Source organism: Oryzias melastigma, linkage group LG15, assembly GCF_002922805.2.
Source record: "Oryzias melastigma strain HK-1 linkage group LG15, ASM292280v2, whole genome shotgun sequence".
NCBI lineage: Eukaryota > Metazoa > Chordata > Actinopteri > Beloniformes > Adrianichthyidae > Oryzias > Oryzias melastigma.
The window spans coordinates 3,271,312-3,285,463 of NC_050526.1; the positions used below are offsets into that span (position 1 = coordinate 3,271,312).

General features: G+C 38.8%; 1 long non-coding RNA gene across 2 annotated transcripts in view; it reads right to left on the reverse strand.

Annotated features, from left to right (window-relative positions):
- Positions 1–7,345: 7,345 nt before the first annotated feature.
- LOC112161847 overlaps positions 7,346–14,152 on the reverse strand; it is a 14,203-nt gene continuing 7,396 nt past the window's right edge. For both annotated transcript variants that reach the window (XR_004949184.1, XR_002921959.2), the window contains exons 3-5: positions 11,814–11,998; positions 11,531–11,718; positions 7,346–8,321 (exon numbers count right to left, since the gene is read on the reverse strand). This is a non-coding gene — a long non-coding RNA (uncharacterized LOC112161847). The remainder of the gene's footprint in view (positions 8,322–11,530; positions 11,719–11,813; positions 11,999–14,152) is intronic.

The window sequence follows — 14,152 nt, forward strand, 5'->3', positions numbered from 1 at the left end:
CTTATGTGAAATTGTTTTAAATGTTATATGCTTGTGGTTAAAAGAAAATACATCTCTGTACATGGGAGACGAGACCTACAGAGTGTAGTAATCAGAGGGCACCACATCACATACTGTTTTATCTATGCTGTGGTCACAAATACAACTTCTACTGTACAAGGGGGAGAATCTGCAGGATTTCCTTTTTCTTAAATTGTTGGCGTGGCCATGAATGTCGATGGAGGCTGTCAAGCGTGCAGAAAGGCCTACTCTTTATATACCCCCAGGCTACCAGCCGGCCGGTGGGACTTGATATGGTCCGTAGACATTTACAGATTGTCCAGTTGGAGCTGCTACCGGTCGGCAACCTCAGAATGTGCCCAGCCAGCCACTGACTGATGTCAACTTCAGAGAAAAATCGTTTGGTTACCGTGACATTTTAACTTTTTCGTAAAACATCTGCAGCCACCTGTTAAATTTGCAGAAAAATTTACACTTAGGTCACCTCTGGGTAATATTTGTGGATACCATACATCTTCTCATGTGAATCATTTTCCTAAAGACACTCAAAGCTTTCCATTTTTGCTCAATAATCCATGTTCAAACCAGTCCTTCTAATTTGTTGCTCGCTTTCTTTGCACCTCCACCAGTTAATCGTTTGCTTGTTCCTCCTTTTTCTACAGCTGTCTTCTCCATATCACCCGTTTGCTTGAGCCATTCTTGGATACGTTTAGGATCCATCCTAAAAATGTTGTGCAGATTCCTCACCAGAATCTTCTTTGGCGTGTGCCACCGCACGAAGTTTGAACATTAAGCTGAATGATTGTTCTTGGCCATCGCAACACAACACACATATCTAAGACACCGGGCAACTGCACGACTCAGGGGAGACTGGCGGATCTTAAAAGACGCGGACCACTAACAGTAATAAACACCTAAACTCCAAATAGCCTAAAAAAAACAGAGAAAAAGCAAAAACAGTTAGTATGTAGCGGAAATTTAAGTTAAATGCCAAATTAGCCTTAAAACGGATAAAATGTTTAATTTAGCCAAAACAGCTAGTGTAAGGCTAAAAAATTGGCTAAACTCCAAATTAGCCAAAAGAAAAAAACAGAAAAAGGCCTAAATTAGCCAAAACAGCTAGCATGTATCTGAAATTTAAGCTAAATGCCAAATTAGCCTAAAAAATTGTCAAATGTGAATCACTATTAAACCAATAAATAGTCGTAGTTCAGACTGCAGAAGGGTGGAATAAAAAGTCGCGTTCTATGTGGCCCTCAATCAGCGTTTCTTATAGTGTGGGGGGGGCCGGGACAAATGGGGAGGCGGGTCTGATGCGGCCCGGGGGCCGCAGTTTGGGGACCCCTACTGTGAATAATGAATCATTTAGATACAATCTTCTCACTTTCCAGAAATTTCTAAACAGATTAAAAAAATCTGCTTTAATAGAAGCATGTTCAGTTCCAACGCCAACCTCTCTGATAATTTAGAGATGCATAAGACATATCAGGCAAGGACAGCGTGCATTTTGCAATATTAATAAATAATAAGGTAAAATTAAAATTGTACATCTGGAACTTGTAAATATTGTAAAACTCTTAAAAATGATAATTTTTTTGTCTCTTGGAGTGGTATGTGCCGTCAGGAGTATTTATAGGGTAAAAGCAATTAGGTGATCGACTCCTGAAGAGTGTTTTTCGCTTTGGCCGTGCAGGAATCTTTCTGCACAGTGATGACGAAGCGAAAGCCGAGCCACGAAGCCAACGGCTTTGATAAACTGCTCAGGCTTCGTCACAGCTTTTGGCAGACTTTGTGAAGATAAAACCGGTTCACAATAAGACAGTCATCAACTGTCAATACTTTATGTGGTTCTGGAGTTTTGTCAGGATTGGTGGACAGATGTTGCTTGTGTGAGGGGGCGTGTCTTCCAGAAGACCCACCTTCTGGTCAGCTGTGTTACATGATCATGCCGATTAGATATCACATTTTCTTTCTCTTGCAGAAACAGTTGTTCTTTCTGCTGCTCCAGCGGCGTTCTGCTGTTCTGCTGGGTGCTGTCAGGGTCAATTTGTTCAGTGGTTGAGTCAGCGGAAGAAAAAGGAGACGATAGGAGAGAGGAGGGAAACTTTAAACTCTTTGAAGAAGATGTACTTGTACATCGTGAACATATTAAGCTACTGTAGTCATTTTTTATTATAATTTCTTGTGATTCATTGTAAGATTTTAAGATTTAAAGCAGAATAGTCTTTACTGCAGTTCTACCCTAATACTTATCCGACAATAATTATAGTAATTCTGAGGAGAACTGTAGTTTACAAAGTTCTGTAATAAACCTTCGGGATGTTATATGGCAACTTCCTCAAACTCTGAGTTACTTCAGCATCGTCCAACCAAACTTTCCTAATGATTTAAATCATACAAGTTTACAAGGAATGAAATTTTAAATCAGTTTGAAAGTTTAAAGCTCTCAGGATCAGGATCAGATAAATAATATATATTTGTCTGTATGCCTAACGAAACAAAGCCCCAATTAAAGTAAAATTTCTATTAAAAAGTGTGTAAAAGTATAGATGATGACATCATCAAATAATGAAAATTGTGTTTTTAACATGTTCTTGTGGCATTTTTCTCATTGTGGGGGACATATATAAAGAAAATTGTGTTTCTTGTTTTCTTTTTTCAAATTGTTGTGAATCAGGAGCAGACAAAAAAACGCAGTTTGAAAAATGATTTAGGTTGGGGTTGAGCAAACTTTAGACTCACGGGTCAAATTTGACAGAAGGGCCAGACCAGGAGCAGATGGTCACCCACTTTATAAGAGAAAGAAATAACATCTGGACGAAAACAGACTTTGTTATTGATTGGAAATCGATATGCATATGAAAACAGAATGTTTGGGTTTTTTTATTTAAAAACTGTGACTTTTGTTCTCATTTTAGTGCCACTTGCAGCAATGGGAGAATGCAAACTTAGAGAAAAGCTGTTTATAGGTGTTGGAATGATTGGTAAACGTATGTCCAACTCGGGGAAAAAACACATGACTGTCACAAAAACAACATTTTCTAACACCACATAAATGTAAAATAACTGTTTACACCTCGACAAAGGTCATTTTATTTATTAAACGCCATCTATGGGAAGACACTAGACTTATAGGTAAAATAAAACGCAATTACGCATCCATCCATCTATCTTCTTCCGTTCATCTGGGTTGCGGCCCAGACTTCCCTGTCCCAGGTCACTTCCTCCAGCTCCTCTGGGAGAGTCCTGAGATGTTCCCAGGCCAGCTGAAAGACGTAGTCTCTCCAGCATGTACTGGGTCTTCCCTGGAACACTTCTCCAGGGAGGCACTCGGGAAGCATCCGGACCAGATGCCTGAGCCACCTCAGCTGTCTTGTAGACAAATAGATCCATGTAAATCTTTGTTATCCTCACCTGAGCTGGCATCTGGCTCCAAACTGTACGACTGGATAGCCCCAATATTGCTCACCATTTTAGTTGCACTGGTAATGTTAGATTGGAAGTTTAAGGGGCTGTAAATTAGTGGGAGAGATAAACAGATAGCTCAGTTATAGGTGATAGGAAGGGGGGAGGGATTGCTCTGCTCCAACAGTCCCATCCACAGCTCTAGTGTACTGCTGCTGCTCTGCAGAAACTATGTCCTATAACACGACACAGGTTTTGTGGAGCGTTCCATTGGGAACCCTTTTAAATTTGATCAGATGATCGGAGTATTTGATATTTTTTGTTTGTGTCCAACACAAAAACAGCGTCAAAATGACTAAAGAAAATAAATCAAACTGTTGAGTGTTTGGAATGACAATCAGGTGCATTAAAGTTGCACTAGATCAGGGGTCTGCAACCTGCGGCTCCAGATCCAAATGTGGCTCTTTTATCTCTCCATGGTGGCTCCTTGGCCAATCAAAAAGAAAAAAACCCAGCCATGTGGCCCGTCAGAGTCAGCAGCTCCCTGCTAATGGCTGCCTAACCAAAACTACCTAAAGAAAATATAAAAAAATATAAACAAAGACTGCTAACTAAGACTACCAAGGTCCAGGTCCAAAGTAAAACAACAAAACCCAGCAGTGTAAGACTACTGAGGAAGAAAAGGGGAAAAAGAGCAAATAAATAAAAGAAAATAGCATTTTTGGATTACTTAATTAGCGTTAATTTAATTTAGATTAGTTACATTTTTAAAATGATGGCATAGATGACGAACTATGTAGGTTTTTACATCCCTGTTGACCTGAAGATGTTTTGTTTGCTCATTGCTTTCTCCAGCTTTTTTTCATGCCAAAAAAAAAAAAGACATAATTCATATTTATTATTTTAAAAAAAATTCTTAAAGGCTAAAGTAAGACTGTGCAGTTCCTTCTAGATTTTGATCCGTAGAAAACTAACCCAAATGGCTCTTTTACTGTTAAAGGTCGTCGACCCCTGCACTAAACAAGACGTTTTTGACAAAAAAGGTGGATTGAGATGCTAAGAGAAAAGCAGGTGACATTGAATTGGTAAATCCATCTTCAATCTCTGATTTTAAAACTGAAAAAAAATCCCCTACATCTGGTTAACCAGTTCTCATTGAAATAGCCCCGAATCACCTTCAAGATGAGCACATTTTTTTGTTAATACTTTCATTTCGTAGCAGAAAACTCATTTATCATCACAGGATAGATCCCATAATAGCTAGTTATGGCTGCAGAACAGGATGAGATGTGACAAACACAATCAGACAGAAGAGGGCATGGAAGGACGGCGTGTCAAACACAACCGGCTTGACCTGTTATGACGACGAAAACTGTTCAAACCAACTGGTTCAGTCTCCTCTGCATGAACACAGCTGCAGAAACCTCTCCCTCATAACCCTATGAGGTAAACACATCTGTGTTAGACAAATTTGACCTGTTTTAGTTAGCGGTAGAACATCTGGAGCAGCAGCAGTCCCTCAGGGGGCTCAGCAGGTTTTTTAGGGGGGATGTTGTGACATTTATCAATGAAAGCCACGAAGGCCGTCTCCAGAGAGCCAACAGGAAGGATGTGTGCTGCCATCTCTCCTGTGTACGAGACTTTCAGAGGAAGTTGTGTACATCACATCTGTCAACATCTGGATGCACAGCCTGTGTTTGGCTTTCCAACAACTGGGTGAGATCAACATCAAAAACCCACACGATTCGAGTCCAGCCAGAAGATGGAGCAACAGACACATCCTCTTACACAAACATACTTCTGAAGCTTTTGATGCCCCCCGAGGGCGTCCCCCAACCATCTCCCAAACCACTTCCTATTTCTGGCCTGCACTGCTTCCACTTCCTTTGTATGACACATTCATGCAACTTGGTCTCCCTTTCCTCCTTTGTCTTCGCATAAACACACTTGCTGAGAGCGACACATTAGCAGTTTATGTGTAAATGTGATTTTCCCCCGGCTGCACGCTCCTTGGGGAGGCGCAGGAGGAACCTTCCTCTCCGCACAAACTGCTGTGCAACATCTGTGCGCAGGAAGAGAAAGACAGACGTGAGAAACATCGCTGCCACGGGAGGGGATGTCTCCCAGTAATGTTTTTCCTCCAAACAATTTGTATTTCCCAAACGGGTTATATGCCAAGTTTGATGAAGGGAGTTCTGTTTGGTCATTGTTTTTTTGTGCTTGTGATCAGCTTAAAGACCCGTTTTATTTTTGACTGTCACACAGCAAAAATAGGCTCTTAAAATTCTTAAAATTTTAAAAAAGTTCTTTAAACTAGTAAAAGAATCTGCTAATCGAGTCAGAAAAATTGAACTACTAACATAAGACAAATAATTGTAGTAGTCCGTAAGACATGTTTGGCCAAACCGAGATGATTCGGCTTTTGAAAAACGTTCTCATACCTTAAACTCCACCAGGCGGCGACCTAAATGCAAGTTTTTCAGCAAATTCGGCAGGTTGTCACAGAGGTTTGAAAAAAAGCTAAAATTTTACACCAAATGGACGATTTTCCTCTAAAAGTTGACGTCAGTCCGTGGTAGCCCGGGAACATTTCAAGGTTATTTGGTGGCAGTCCAGTGACAGGCGAGGATGACGCCATTATGACATCAGGCCACAGGGTGGATCAGCGTGTTAAAAACAAAATCGAGTTATGAACATTGCGTTTGTCTGTATTCAGAATCCTGTCAAGCAGATTTGCCTATTTCGTACCAAAACCACTTGACTAAAGGGGAAAAGCAACTAGATTCAGAAACAATAGAAGTCTTGCACTTTGAAATTCTCGTCCGGACAGTTCACTGACTCAAACTTCATATTTCACTGACTAATTTTAAACGTCTGTATCAATGTCAGGGGCAAGACTTTTTACTTTGGTACTATGAAGGCTATAAAGGTTACTAAGAAGGCATCAGCTAAGAAGGTACGCTGGTAAGTGCTTATAGATTGTTGATAAAACAGTGAAAAGCAATGTGTATTATGCTAAAAGTTGTTATAATGAGCCTGAAATCATCCAACCACATTTCAGCGAGTTGCTGGGTCTTATTGTTGGGTCGTTATGGCATCGTTTTTAAGAGAATTTTGTTAAGGATCTGCAAGGTAGTTTTTAGGATGACATCAAAACAGCACCAGGGGGACATATTGCGTAACACACATGTCAAAGTAAAGGCCTAGAGCCAATCTGTCTGGCCCTCCAGATCATTAAATATTATTATTATGAACGGTCCGATGTTATCTTGCTAACATATTGAAGTGAAACTACAATCATGGAGGCTGAGAGATCAGTTAGAATGACTTCTGGCTTTAAAAAAAACATTAAATTCAGCATTTTACATCACAAGGATCTCAGTTTGACTTTTCTCGTTTTATTATCACTTAAAAATATATATTCACACTAATAGTTTTTTTTTTTAATCAAATCACTCTAAAACATTTCACAAACACAGAACCTCACACACATCAAACAGAGATTAACCTAGCTAAAAAATGAGCTATAAACGACACAAGAGCAACGACAAGAATAACAAGAATAACTCTATTAGTTTTTGCTGAAAATATATATATATTTGTTTGTTCTGCCTCATGTTCATATTTGTATTATTTTAACGGATATGTTTTATGGAGATCAAAATCTTTTGGGAAATTTGGAAGTATTTTTTTTATAAAATGACATAAAAGTAAATATTTTTTGTGGTTTTTTTTCTTTCAATGTTTACTTTATTTCTAACTTGTATAATTTTGAATAAAATATTAAAAGTTATTTAATGGTAAAGTTGATGTATTCTCGTATAATATTCCTGTCTGATTTTATTCCTATTTATGTTTTAAAAAAGTTACGTGTTAGTAGTTTTAATAATTTAGTTTTTTATGTGTTCAGTAAATCTTTGTCCTGTTCAGCCCGCGACCTGCTGTGTGTTTTGAATTTGGTCCTCCTGTGCGATTGAGTTTAACACCCCTAGCATAACAAGACGCTGAAAAGCATGTAAAAAACGTTTTCATTTCAATACATTTTCCAACAAATAAAGTTTTGGACCCTTTTTTGTCTGATAAAACAGCAATCGTTGATTTACATTTGTCGTTTCTTTCCTAATCTGCTTACATCACTCAACAGTCGACAACCTGCTACGGTGGCCCTTTTGGTCCAGTTGTTCCCCTCTGAGCACGGAGCCTATTCAGACTGAAGAATCTCAGTGAACCAGAGCGATTTCTGGTCCACTTGGATGTATTCAGACGGAAAATTTGTTCCGGATTATCAGGGGAAACAAACTCTGATTCAGTTTAAACAAACCAAATGTATCCAGTCTGAATAAATGTGTCCATATCAAGTGCTACTGGCCACCGATGGCCCAGAGGTACAGTCGGTCGCAGTTGTATTAATACGATTATTTTTCTTGCAACTAGTTCATAGTACTTTCATTAGATTCTGTTTTTGTTCATTTAAGCTACAGACGATCTCACATTTCAGAGGTGATGCTGTTTTAATCAGACTCGTGAAAACAAAAAGTGTTGACAAAGAAAATGTTTTGCCAAAAAAGGATAAAAAGATTTAAGGCTATCACTGAAATGTAAATACGGACACACAATCTGAGATAATTCACGTGAGAAATGGATTAAGCAAAGGATTGGCAGAAAGAAAAAACACCAAACACACCGTGTGAACAAATACAATCTGACAAATACAACATCCTTCCAGTTGTTGTTTATCTGGTCAGTCTGATGGCCGGCTGGAGGTTCCACACAGGGGAGGGCTGCATCACGTAGCGACTGTGACAGCTCACCATACGGGGGGTGGGCAGGCTCTAAGCCCTGTGGAAGTCTGCACACGTGGCACACATCTCTCAAAAACAGCTAAAGCAGCTTCACAGATGCCGCCTCGGCGGTTCCTGCGGCACACACACACAAATACAGTTAATTTGGCCAAAACACCCCAGCTACACCCGCCCAGATGATCAAGCTAATTGCGTCCTACTGGTTGATGAAAGATGTTGTTTTTCTAATTTCCTGCATAGCTCTTGTTGTTTGGGAAGTTTGCTCGTGTGGATGTTTGGGAAAGGCTTTCTTTCGAGCTCAAATAAGGCTTGTGGTGACACAATCACGCCCCACGAGAAAAATATTATTTCAACTCAAGGGAAATCCACTTATATTAGATTCAAATTCAGCATTTTTTGTGTAAAATACCACAAAAATTTAGTTAATTTTGTCTTTTCTCAAAAAAATAAGATTTTAAACATGTGACATTCTAATTTTTGGATGATAAAACTGTAGAAAATCAAGAAAAAAACAAAAAAAAATATAAATTTTCAGAAATGTTGCCAGCTGAGGATTATTTTAAAGTCCATCCAGTTTCTCATCCAGGATCCGGTTACGGGGGCAGAAGTCTAAGCAAAGATGTCCAGATTTCCCTGTCCCCGGTTACTTCCTCCAGCCCCCAGACCAGAGATGTATAGCTTTAAACTGGTTTTATTTTTGTTTTATGTGTATATTATAAATTTGGTAAAACAGTGACGTTTAAAAGTAGAACAGCCAACAAATGTTTCATCCTCAGACCAAATATCAGATCACTGACTTAGACTTGTCTTGTGCTTAAGCTTTATTTGTTTAACACATTTCCTGCTACAAAGCATCTCAAAGTGCTTTCCATAGTAAAATAAATAATAGTAAGTTAAAAAAAATAGTGAAGAACATGAAAATAAAGAAACCCTTCGTCGGTGCACGGCATCATTAAAGCCCTTAAACAAAAACAAAATATTGGATATCATCTGTTTTACATGTAAGAGCATTTCTGTTATAATCCATACCCTTGACAGAACTGGAAAGCAAAAAATTGGTATTTAATTTATTTTAAAGGTTTGTAGTTGTCACAACTGAGCAGACAGCTGGTTCTGCATGCAGCGGGTTTAATAGTTCAGACAGTAACTAAACACAGCTAAAAGTCCATAGAACTAAATCAGGTGAATGAACCAAGACCACCTCGAAAGATGGGTCAGAAAGTGGTTCCTGGTCCCAAACCAGGGTCTGCTTGGGTGCATTTAGACTCAAAATTTCTTCCGGACTATCGGGGGAACCACTTGAAGCAACCCAAATGTGTCCAGTCTGAAAACACCCTTTTCTGGTGAGGTTCTCCTGCATACCCTTCTTTAAAAAAGTTTAAAGGTAGACCCGGGACACACAGCTTCTGCCCAGAATAGAAATGCTGCAGAGGAGCGGGACAGCAGGTCAGTCAGGAGAGCTCTAAGCCTATTTGCTTCAGTTGTTGCCTCTGCAATCCAGATAGAGGTGAGCAGAGGTTAATGGATTGATGATGAATTATAATGAAAGTTACAGCTAGTAACTGTGACTGTCTTTGATAAACTGATGTTAGATTCAAAGCATTCTTGTAGACACAAATGTTTGGAACTTTTTTTTTGATGTCTTTACCTTTTGACTGCTAACTATTTGATGTTTGCAAAGCTTGAAATTGTGTTATTAGACATTCATTATGGTTCAGTTATCTTTGCTCTACACCTTTCCAAGTTAAGATTTTGAAATAAGTAAATTATCTGAGTCAAAACCTTTTTGGTCCGTATTCTTGACAATAAAAAACTTGATTTAAGACTCAAAAAAACCCTCACATTGCACTGTAATTTTTCATTTAATTTAAGATACATTATTTTAAATTTGGCCCTGTGACAGACTGGCGACCTGTCCAGGGTGTACCCCGCCAAACCCCTTCAGTAGCCGGGATAGGCTCCGGCACCCCCGCGACCCCGAAAGGGAAGAAGCGGTCTGGAAGATGAATGAATGAAAAATTATTTTAAATTTAATTAAATGTTGACAATTTTAACTGGCATTCATTGTCATTATTTTAGAAACGAAAATGTACATTTATGTTCCAAGGAAAAGTGCTGGTTTTTGATTTTATGAGGATTAATTAAGATGATTTTATTAACATTTTGCTCTAAAATTAGTAATTTCCACTTATTACACAAGTTTTGTCACTGTATTTAAAATAATTCAATTTGTTTCGAACCGTCAAAAAATACTTAATTTTGGGTTGCACAACTTTAAATTTAAAGTAATTCTACTACTTACTTACTTACATATTTGTAACATTTTTGCTTTTTTAAAATTTTGCACTATTATTGTTTTCTTATTATTATAATGGTATTATACCATTAGTACCGTAATAGACATGTACCGTACTGGACATATGTTCTGTACAGATTACTGTAATCAATTACTAAAAAATTGTATTTGCCAAAATTCTTAGTCCTGTGCTTTAATATACATTCACTTAACAAAAAAAGTATATTTCTGAAATTATTCTATAATACCCCATTTAAAGAAAAAAGTATTGTATGGATATCAGTGATAATAGTAATTACTATATATTAATATCCAAAATCCCAGTATCACCGAAAGGTAAACAAAAATAAAAATCTTAAAATCATCAAATAAAGCCTTTATTTTTAAGATATGATATACAACAAGGTCAACTAATGATTTAAGATAATATGATTCGCTGGATCGTACGAAAACAAATGCAGGTTAGAGTGGAAAAATAAGTAAAATTATACTTTAAAGCTGATTCCTGTACCTCTCCTGAGCTTTATCATTTGTGTTCTTCTGACTCCAACATCTGTGTTGGTGTGGAAACTGATTTGTCTGCTTCTAACCAGTAGATCAAAGTCTTATCAAATTATATATCTCTTTCATTTAACTCCCTTTTATCTTCCTCCTTTTGTTTAAAGTGGCTAAGCAGTCGCAGTTTAGCAGTCCTGAATATTGAGTGTGGTTCCCTCCATTTAGCCTGAGGCGTACAAAAGTAACATCTGGGCTGTTTGGCAGGCTGGCCACCATTGGCCTCGCTGGAAAGCCTCTTCAATGCCGCTCCAGATGCAGGCGAGGGAGGCCCAGCACACACAGATGGAAACACGCGCGTGCACACGTGAGGACACACACAGCCACAGCCGTCCCTCCACATATACGTTGGCACAGTGGCTGCCACACGCAAAAGAAGGCATCCGTGCGTGCAAAAATGCTTCCACAAATACAGATGTGGGGCGAGTTCAAAGCACACTGACAAACAAAATACACACAAATCCAATCTCACACTCAAATGGAGACAGAGAGGCGGGTGATGTGGTGGGCAGAGCTGGCGCTCTGTTGGCGCAGGTAGCATGTTCTCAACAGCTGGCGCAGGTTAGGCATTCCTGGGAATTGGAGCCACAAGGCAAATGGTCCCGCTGGCTTGGGGGCTGGAGCTGTGGCAGGCAGGCTGACAGGCTGGCACGCCGATGCCTGTGCATACACACTCATCAGGAAAAAGGGGATCATTCCAGGAAAAATGGAAGAAAGATCAATGCTGTCTAATATAGAAAACAACTTAAACCCACTTGATGAAGAGTTGAGTCGGAGTTGAGGGATGCGCAACTTTAGTGCCATCTACAAGCTGAGTTTATCCTGTGTGTGCATGTGCACATGTTTTGTTTTGGTCTCTCTTTTCTGTGAAAGTGTATTAGCCTTTTCACTGCCTGGGGGCTCATTTCCTGCCGCAGCTGTTGGCGAGTTCCTCTGACATCTGGACCAGATAGAGACAGACAGGCACTAATACACTTGCAACATCGGCTGCAGCCTCTCCTCTTATTTCAAGTTGATCTTTTAGACATTAGTGCAAAAGATTTCAGGGCTCTATTTGCTGTACCAATAGGTGAATTCAGACTGGACACATTTGATTCGCTTCAAGTGTTCCAGAGTTCACTTCCCCAATTAATACGGGACAAATTTTCTGTTTGAATACACACCTGGTTCGGGACCAGAAACCGCTCTCGGACCCATTTTTCGAGGTGGTCTAGGTTAGTTTCCAATCGGACTGAACTTTGGTTCGCTTTGAGTTTCCTCAATCTGAATAGACTCTGTGCTCGGAGTGGAACAACTGAACCAAAACAGCCACCGTAGCCGATGTAAAAAGAGAGCCACAGACAAACATGGAGAGGGGATGCAAAAGCCAACACATTCTCATCCCCAAGTCGTCACGTATTGACGTTTGTTTAAGGGAACTCCTGCGTCACTTTTTGAGGTTTTGGGTGTCTCCAATTCGTCATTTTTTGATGTACTGGCTGTTTGTAAAATCAACTCTTGGGACGCGGTGCTGGAAACAATACCAAAAACGGTACCAGTGCGCATCTGGTACGTTTAATTTCTGTTTTATTGATCATTTAGCAGTTTTCTTCATTATTATTTGCTGCTTCTATAACTGAATTTCCCTGCCGGGAGAAATAAGGTTGATCTTGAATCTTGAATCATGAATATAGCATTGCCTGCAATTATGCTAGTGTGAATGTTTCAAGCTGAATTTGGTTGGTGAAGATGCTGAAGTTGATAGCTAAAAACGCAAATCTGATAGCTAACAACGCTAAAGCTGATAGCTGAAAACGCTGAAGCTGATAGCCATCCAGAATATTAGGTAAATGCCAAATTAGCCTAAAAAACTGAAGAAAACAAGATTTAGATTAGCCAAATCACCTAACATTTAGATTAAAAAATAGCTAAACTCCAGAAAAGCCTTAAAAAAAAGCTAAATTAGCCAAAACGGCTTGCATGTAGCTGAAATATTAGCTAAACTCAAAAAATGGGCAGAATAAAAGAACTTTTTAAAAAACCTAAGTTAGCCAAAACAGCTAGTGTGTAACTATTTGCTTAACTCCAAAACACCCCCAAAAAACTTAACAACAAAGCCTAAATTAGCCAAAAAGGCTAACATGTAGCTGCAGTATTAGCTAAACTCAAAAATGGGTAAAATAAAAAACTTTTTAAAAAGCCTAAGTTAGTCAAAATAGCTAACATGTAACTATTTGCCTAACTCCAAATTAGCCTAAAAACTAAAAAGAAGCATAAATTAGCCAGAACAGCTAGCATGTAGCTGAAATATTAGATAAACTCAAAAATGGGAAAAAAAACTTTTTAAAAAGTCTAAGTTAGCCAAAACAGCTAGTGTGTAACTATTTGCTTAACTCCAAAACAGCCTAAAAAACTTAAAAAACAAAGCCCAAATTAGCCAAAACAGCTTGCATGTAGCTAAAATATTAGCTAAATTCCAAAACACCCTATAAAATCTTAGTAAATGCCAAAATAGTCCAAAAAGCTAGCAGAATCCCCACTTTTTAAACTTTAAAATTGTAACTTTTTAACATAACTATGAACAATAAAAACAAAAAATATTCTAGAATAAATCAACTAAAAACCTTAAATAACTTTCCATGCTTTATAAATTAAACAAGTTAGAAGTAAATGCAAGACAACCTCGGGACGTTAATAACAAGAAAATAAAACTGATCTGGAGGGCTGGTGTACTTTCACACATGTGTAGTTTGTAAGGCACTGCTATAACCACATTTTCCAACTGCATCTGCATTTACTTCCTTTTCCACATACGTAGAGGCAGTTGCACAAATGTAATCAAAGTTGTGTTATAAAATAAACCACTTTCATGGATCAAATTCCCCCACAAAGTGTCTGGCTGTATTTCTTAAGAGTGTGTAGCAGTGGAGACCAGTCTGGTGGTCAGAGCCAAACACGACTGATTCTCCGGGTCTTTCTCCCAGCCTGAGAGGACGAACAAATTTGATTCTGTGTTGGAATATGCTCAAAAAGTAGAAAAATGAATTTGGATGTTCGAATCCCCTAATGATCCACGGGGGTGTTTCTCCGTGGAAAGAAGGCCGGACAGATGTCG